The sequence below is a fragment of the Gavialis gangeticus genome, unplaced genomic scaffold (genome assembly GCF_001723915.1).
Source record: "Gavialis gangeticus isolate Ggan-Ray unplaced genomic scaffold, GavGan_comp1, whole genome shotgun sequence".
NCBI classification, from domain to species: domain Eukaryota; kingdom Metazoa; phylum Chordata; order Crocodylia; family Gavialidae; genus Gavialis; species Gavialis gangeticus.
Window position 1 is genome coordinate 26,659,348 of NW_017729000.1, and position 8,859 is coordinate 26,668,206.

An 8,859-nucleotide genomic window follows, 5' to 3' on the forward strand; every position below is an offset into this window, starting at 1 on the left:
TACACCAAGAATGGTAATGTTTTTTCATTCAAATGGACATAAGCTTCCTGATTGCAAGGAGCAGCACCAGGACAGAAAGGAATTGTCCAGGTTGCAATGGCAACAGCTTGTAGTAAGGATGGGATTGACTGTACCTGTCCACCGAAATCCACTAAGGTACTCCAGAATTATGAGTTCACCAATAAGGTTGCTACAGACTCACCTCCAGCACCTCTTTTCAGGCCTGCCAGAGACCTGGGACTCAAGATGACCTCAGATTTGACCACAATGAAGACTAGAAAAAAAGACTAAAAGTAAGGGCAATAAATACTTTACAGCTTTTACAGCTATTTCCCTGGCAGGTAGCAATCACCAGTCCATTTAAGCCAAATCATTATTACTAAATTCAGTGACAGCTGGTACAAATGAAAGCTTGGCGCTAACTAGGGAGAGAATTCTACATATCAAGCAGGATGTTTGCATCTTCTTTATTACCAGCAATAGGCACGTGGCCTGCCAGATGCCAACAACAACAGACAGATGCTTAAAGTGAAATGTTCCCCTTCCCTTGAGTGTCTCAAGAAATCAGCTGTAGTCATAGAATTCACTGACAGACATTTTTACTCGTACTCTACACCAATGGATTTAGTACAGTACTTGACAGAATTTGCCATAAACATACGATGCCAGAGGAATCGACCAAAACAAAGCAAGCAGTTGGGATACATATTGGATAACAGACCCCTCTAGATTAAACACTTCATTTTGTAAGGAAACATTACCAGCAATTCGAAATCTTTACAAGACGCTGGCACTTTTCCCTCTGGCCAGGTATGGACATTACAATTTTTATGGTAAAAGTGATCAGTAACTGATCATTACCCATAACAGAACAGAAGTTTGGCACTCAGATTGGTTTAAAACTGGTGGAACCTGGTCTAAGCTGTGCCTCCCTCCCCACCAAAGGGTGAATGTGTGTTCTGTTCGCTACTTATCTAAACTGCATGGCTTAACAGAAAACTGTTTAAATGTCTGTACCTCTGTGTTTAATCTCCAGGGCCTTCTCTCAGAACAATGCCGTGTGTTCTCGAAAAGTCCATCAGAGAAGATAACTTTTTCTTGTCCTCTGTATGGCACTTCTTGGGCACTTGGATGCAAACTGTTTTTCTTGTACACTTTGGAGTGTAATTAACTGTCAGATATAGATTTGAACAAAACAGCCAAACTGAGGGGCTGGTTTAAAGAACAGCTGCTCTTACATGGCAAGACAATAGCATCAAGGATCTTAAGTTTTAATGCAATTTTTTTTCTGGATCCCTGGGCTTTTTTAAATCTTGCTTTCAGTTGAGGCTAGTCAAGTTTTTGCATTTTGTACATCATGTGGTGCCATTCCACCCCACCTACAGCTCATTAGCTAGGAAGCAATTTTTAAGAATCTGCAACTCTGTCATCATCCTGTCCATGGATCAATACTGTGCCTAACAAAAATGTATCAGTTAGGAGCACTTAGCACCACACAATTTAACTAAAATTCCCCACAAACATTTTTAGCAGATAGCTGTTGCAGAACTCCCAGAATAGAAGTTAACTAAGTTCATTGTTAACACATAATTTTAGCATATTCTCTGGAAACAAAGGGTCTCAGTTGGTGAAACAGTTTTAATGAGACTCCACACTTAGAATGAACCACAGCTGACTAAAGAGGTAGGTCTTGGGAAATCTCACTGGACCACACAAACAGGGCCTGAATTCGATTGGTTTGCTTCAGTCGGGCAAGTTTTTCATTTCTGAAGTCAGCCATTTCAGGCTCTAGAATTTAACTTTTCATTTACAAAATTTAAAATCTTGTAGGCTTTAAACATTCACCTTGCAGAAAGATGCAAGGATGTCTGCCTCAGTCTGCAAACTCCTTAAAACAAAGGTTACGTCTAGAAAGCAGAATGAAGGAATGGCCGATGCACATGCTGGCATGGCTATGTTAGCTCAATCTAACTAGAGACCTTGGTTCAGAGTAATGTTGTAGCTGTGATGGTCTGGAATACCCAAGGACCAAGATTTGTGAGGTGAGGTAATATTTTTTACTGGCCCAGCTTTATAGTTGGGGAGATGCTAGGTAAGCTTTCAGGTACAAAATGCCCTAATTTGTCTGACATCTCTCCCAATAAAAAAATCTTGTGTCTCCCTGGGTTCATGCCTTATTTGCTACGGTAGGATAAAACCCATGCAGCCCTATCTCCTCTGCTATTACCTGTGCTACCTAGATTAGTTAAATTCAGCCAGCACAAGCATGCTAGTACATGCTTGTGCTAAGATTACACCTTCATTTTGTTGTGTAGACACACACTTATTCTGATAGGAGTGATCTGTATGCATTCATCTCCCTGGATGGTTGGCCCCAAAACCTATATGATGGTAATGCAAATGTCAACGTTGATTACTATCTCTGACAGCTGACTGAAGCATGCAGAAACAAAAAGGGACATTCATATATGCAGATCTGCATTCTGAAATGAGTAGCATAATACTATCTGTACCATTGCATACGAATGGGAATTGGGGGTGTGGGGAGGGTGGGATTGTTTTTTTTTATCTCCTCATTTAAACCACCAGAGAAATAATAGCTAAATCTCAACTAAATGGGCCTCTTTCAAAAAGTAAAACTTGAATCAACTGAAGATGTTAATTACATTCAACCTGTATAATCAATTTTTAAAAAGCAAAGATTTTTGGAACTGTATGTTTATAGGTATCCAAAGAAAAAAATATTTACAAAGCAGAATGATAAAAAGAGAAATTTAAATAAGCTAATGCATTTGTGGCATGAGAAAAAAAAGTCCATTGATCCAAATGAAATGAAATATTCCGTATATGCTATTATGAATAATTATGGTAACGTGTTAAAAGAAAACAAAGTATCTGATTTGCTTGATTAGTGACTTAATATAATAGTTCATTTATTAATGATCTAGAATCCCCTGGTAATCCTGACTTCATTATTCAAGCCTTGAAAATAGCAGAAGGTTAGATACAGTCACTTATTATGACTTTCATCTGCTGAAAATTTTGATACAGTCACTTATTATGACTTTCATCTGCTGAAAATTTTTATTTGCATACATCAAATAAGTTCACATACAGCATTTCTGGGAGAAATCCTATCTTTAAATTTTAACAATTATCCAACTAATAGCTTCATTGCAGCTCAAGAGTATAATTCCATAGATCAGATTATAAATGCCTTTAAAAATGAGGATATTTAAAATGGTGTTCCTCACTCTGGAGATTTAACTATAATCAGATACAGATGAAGTGCCGCCGATTCTCTGTATTTGCTACTGGACACAAATAATCCATAAATCAGAGGGATTACTTTAACACTATTTTGTCAACAGCCTATCAAAACAGGTCAAAGTGGAAAATCTAATAGCATTCTTCTAAACTCCTTCCACAAAGTGATCTCCTATTTAAGGAGTCAAAATGAGACTTCAGGTTACAGTATAACATCATATCAACAAATGAATAGTAAGTCCTGCTCTGGGCTACATCTCTGTAGGTGATATTTTGCCACTGATTTTTAATTGTTTGAGTTCTAGAATAGCCATCTCTGAGAGAAAGCATAAAATGTCTTCCTTAGTAGAAGACTGAAGCACCCAGTCAGAAGCAGTTTGGGAAACAAATGCAACAAGAAAGTCTCTCTGGATACAATGCAAGAGGTCTGATCATGACTGTCTGTTCCCCTTGCATGATTTAGCTGCCAATGTAACTACTTAATCTTTTTATATAGACTGCCATTCGACTTCAGAGTTATCACAACCTTGAGATGAGCAGGCACAAATTATAATTCCCAGTGCTATTGTTTCAGGTTTGTTTAGACTTGGGCAAATATCTATCTATTTGCACTCTATTTTGTTCCTAATTTAAAAAGCTTATTTTTGCAACCAAAAGGGCTAATGATTTTTTTAAATTTATTTTTGGAAGCACAAGTCAGAAAAAGAACTACCCATTCTTCCTTGGGGAAACTGGCATAAACTTAGCCATTAATCCTAATGGTACTAAAAGTATTTTACATTCAGTTAGGGTAAAATATGGACATGCACACATTCACAATATTATTGTTTATTTTTGTAAGAAAGTTATTAATATAACTACAGAGCTTTTACTGATTTTGTCTTATTTGTGATAAACAAAACCTAGTTCTGGAATTTGCATATCTTGTGCAATTTTCAAAAGGTTGAGTAAAAAAGGAAAAAATATACTGGAGATGTATGGTATATAGTTAATACATGCAGAACTAGGCATGCAATGACTTTTTGAAGCACACTTTTTGACATATATAATCATATTAAGCTCATCATATTCAACTTCCATTTTCCCTTTTTGTCCATTTCAAATGATAAGCAATAGAGTCTACAGTACAAGAGTAAAGCAATACAGAAAGCAGTGGTTAGTTTTCAAAATTGACAATATAGACATGTTTACATTACTAAAAAGTTACCCTCTGCACACAGTAAAGAAGAATCAATCACTTTACACTTTAAACTGGAGTCGTCATTATACTATCCATTATTCTTTTTCCCCCTGATTCTTTGATTTAGGATTATTATAATCCTGTTTATCTCTATTTTGTGATCTGAAATCCAGTTTAGCTGCTGTGCCTCAAGGACACTTGAGTATAAAAAGTAAAGGCATCTTGTACTGATTTTTATGTGCATGTTGGCTATTACACTATGCCCAAGGTCTATAAATCTCCTGTACGAAAGAGTCATAGCTGTTATTGATTATAGTTTTATCATACGAGATAAGACAAGTGGGACTAATAAATCACATTTATGGATTATTTGTGTACATCAGCTGAGAGAGAGAGAGAGAGAGAATCAAATACATTTCCATGTTTGCTGATCAATCTGATTTATATGTAAGTAACGATGTTTTTATGTATAATCCTTTATTGGATTGTCAGTCACTCAGATAATTGGAAGGAACACTTTCAGCCAGTCATTTCAAATGATTGGTCATCTGTCTCAAGAGCAAACAAACTGGCAGTCTAGCAGTGGGAGATACTAGCATTAACACCTTATCACTGGTCCCAAAAGCCACAGGATTAAATTAACTCTGAATCAAAAGGCTGAAAACAAATCACACATGGTAAATTACTCTAATTGGAAGTCTGTAATAACTGAAAAATGGACTATGACTAAGTTAATTGTGGGCCCCAGCAGCTATCGCTAAAGAACTCTTAACATTGTCATGGTACAAGAGCATGCTGTTCTGATCACTTATTCTTGTCCTTCACAGTTCTGACTATATCAGCTAAGTAGACAAAGAGTAAATCTCAATTACAGTTTCACTATATTTCAGTTGGACTATCTTATGCACTCATTAAGTATTTATGGCTCAGAATAAATAACTGATTCTGTATCCCTGTTATAGGCAATTTCTTGGATGCCCTACTTTTGAAATTCACTCTGGCAAGACAGTCCCAAAGTGCTGGTTCGAAATTTATAGAGACCCAAGATCATGTAGACATTTCATACATGATGAAGTGTGCTGTGGGAACTTAGAACCCCCAGGAACAGTGGGAAGATTAAAAAAAAAGAATATATTTTTTTTAAGTTCAGCCCCCTCAGTCCCTTGAGATATAGCAAAATCCATTTTCAACAAAGCAACAAAAGACGAGTCAAAATTCCAGTCCAAGATAATTTTTGCCTAGATCTGCCTATTAGACACAAAAGAACAGTTTTGGGAAGGTAACAATTAATACAGACCAAGTACACACCCAATTTGTCCAGTTTGTTTTAAATTTATCACGTGTACTTTTTAAATTTGAATTCAGATATAGTTCCTTTACCTTTCTATTTAGTACCTCTTATGCTTTCCCTTGCCTCTTCAATAAAGTTTACCTTTTTGCTCATCAGCAACATTATATACTTAAAAAAACCCAACACACACAACAAGTTATTTGCCAGTAAGTAAGCACAGTATTTAGTTTTTGTACAAGTCTCTTATAAATGGGGAGGGGGACTACAGAATAGTGACTGAAAGCAAAAAACACATTATACAGGAAAGAAGAAGTTAATCTAAAGCCTTGGTTACATTCTATAAAATGTGTTAAATTATAAAAAGAGTAAATATCTGTTCCAGTCTCACTATTTCAGTTAGATTATATTGTGCGCTCATTAAGTATTTATGGTTTATAATACAGAACCGATTCTGTATTCCTGGATATCTCTTGGACTCCATAGCACAATTTCTCCAAAGATCTGATACCATTTAAATGCTAGTGCTCACACAAGCACCTATCTTCTCTTGGTATTAACACCATTTCAAGAAGGAAAATGAAGGCACAGGAAAGCAAAGGTGACTTGTTATATAATCATTAACTGTAGGACTCTTAGCTCCCTATTGTATCCATAATATGAGACCATCTCACATAAGTTAGGCCTTAGTTATTAGAAGTCTAGTAATAAGACTACCATAAGACTACTGTCCCTGCTATTAAGAAATAATGTTTTATGGCATTATGGTCTGGAGAACGCAGCAAAAATCAAGACTTTGTTATACTAGGCAATGCACACCATAAAAATAAATACATTACTCACCAGGAAAACTTGGAGAGATACTGTGGAATTGGGCGGGAGAAGAAACATTTTTGATCTGTATAAGTAGAAAATTGAGTAGGGAGGGAGAGATATTAAGGCTATGTTCATTCCACTTCCCTGCCAAGCATAAGACCACTGACAAGGAACAAGCCACCCTTTCCCCTCTCACTTTTCCATGCCCGGTGACAGTTTGACAGAGTAAATGATTTACAGTCCTAGTCCCAGAGAGGGGCACTGGGCTGTGTGTTTAGGACCCTGATAACCCATCTAGTCTGCTAAGTTGCTGGGCTTGAGTATATGTCAAGTAAGAGCAAGAAGGCAGGGCTTGTTTCTTATTGCAGAGCTTCAGGCTGGCCCAAGGGGTGGTGGTGCAGACTTGGCCTAAGGACATTTATACATGAGCTCCGGGAGGCCAGGATTGGGGGCTTTAATTAGAGCAGTTCTTAGAACTCATTAAATGAGCTTTAGTTAAAGTACCCCCACCACCATTTTTCAGTGTGAGGATGCTGATACTGTGATGCAGGAGTGCAGTAAGTACCATGCTCCAGCAGACTTGATTAATTGAGTCCGCTCCAACACACTGTAATTACAGCGCGTCGGAGCAGCCTCGATGCATGCACCTTAAGAGATTTCTCTGTGGTCACTCAAGAAGCCTATGGTCAATGCCTGGAATTGGCTATTACATGCCTAAACCAGACCAGTTCCAGAGCCCAGTGACTACATAATATTTATTCTTTTTTTAACCCAATTCTATCAAAACATAATTTTTTAAAATAAGGTATTCCAAACGATGAGACTTAGAAAGCGTGTTCAACTCAACTACTCCTACCCTACAAACATTTTCACTCTAGATAGTAATGGATGCTGAAAAAAAGAGAGACAACCAACAGTTAAAATTCAAATCAAGTATGATAGAAGGTCACAAGGAAGAGACTGTGAGTCCTTGAATGACAATTAATTCAAATCAATATAGAAATTAGAGGGAAAGATTAGAAAGTGGTGAAATTTACACAGTGAGAACTAATTTATATTTTTAACAAATCACATCCTGTCATGCAATAAGTAAGGCTGGAATTAAGATTCAGGTCCAAGTTCCCCATTTTCTTTTTTAAAACTTAGTGCTAATAGACTGTGAACCTTCAGCCAGAAAGGCAGTCAAAAAAGATAATGCAATTACTGTGATTTGTAATAAACACTGGTCAGTCCTCCCAGAGGTTGGATGGGCTGAAGTTTGTTCATTTTAATTAATGTCACAATGACAAAAGTTGAAGAACTACTGCTAGACTTACAAAAATCTGAACATAGGTAGAGCTTTTAAGTAGCTTTGCCATTTCTAAAAGCTGCAAGAAGAGAACTTTGACAACAATATTTTGAATCACAGTCTCTTGCAAAAGAACATTGGAGGAAAAGGTTTGAATATACTTAATACCTTCACTATTGTGGAAATGTTACACTATAATAATGTAAGATTATGTCTATGGGATTCTTTTGACTTTTGGTTACAGGAGTTGAACAATCCTGTTTGTGCAGAATTACTGTATTTGGTCATTATATTTGTACTTCATTTTTACATAAAATGTAAGAGGACAGAAGGTTATAAAAATCTTCCTAAACTTCCATTGAAGCCAAAGTGAATTTGTTCCTAAATCACTTGGGCAAAAATAATAATGCACTCATTTCACAGGTAACTTCCTAGTCTTCTGCCAGGCATCCTCCCCGTGGGCACCTTCCTACTCATCTCCCATAAATACCATGCAAATAAAGGGGTTTTCAGCATGCTGAGTAAAGGTTGGATTCAAGACATTTCAGACCCAAGCAAAAGGGCCCGCCAACAGCAAAGAAGCCTCAGTTAGGCCCTGGGAGCGGCAAGAGACACACGGGTGAAAGCCCACTGCGCCCCCACTCCCCCAATACCCCCTGCCAAGGCCCCTACTTCACCCAGCCCCCCAGGGAGCCACATGACCACATGACCAGAGCTGCGCGAACAGGCTGCGCAAACAGGCACGCTTGTCTGCCGGTGTGTGAGTTAGCATGGAGTTTGTGCAGGAGTGTGCGCGGGAGGGCCCGAGGCCCTGCTTGCAAGCCTGCTTGCATGCAGACTCATGCCCAGCCTGCCTACCAGCAGCATGCTGTGGATGGGCACTCGCTGCACCCCGAGGGTCCCCTCGGGGTCTGCGGCCCCCCCATCTGGCACCTCAGAGACTGCCACCCAGATGGAGCCCAGTGTTCTGCCACCCAGACAGAGCCCCTGGCTCTTGGCTGTGGGGGCTGCCTGTCCCTT

The 8,859-nt window shown here is 38.3% G+C and overlaps 1 protein-coding gene across 3 annotated transcripts in view; it reads right to left on the minus strand.

Moving 5' to 3' along the window:
* The window catches only part of ATP10B (ATPase phospholipid transporting 10B (putative)), a 396,833-nt gene that overhangs the window by 292,377 nt on the left and 95,597 nt on the right, over positions 1 to 8,859 (minus strand). For 2 of the 3 annotated variants that reach the window (XM_019506483.1, XM_019506482.1), the window contains exon 2: positions 203 to 287. The exons of the other annotated variant lie outside the window; for it this stretch is intronic. The gene's annotated coding sequence lies outside the window, so the exon portion shown is untranslated. The remainder of the gene's footprint in view (positions 1 to 202; positions 288 to 8,859) is intronic. 3 annotated transcript variants of the gene reach the window in all.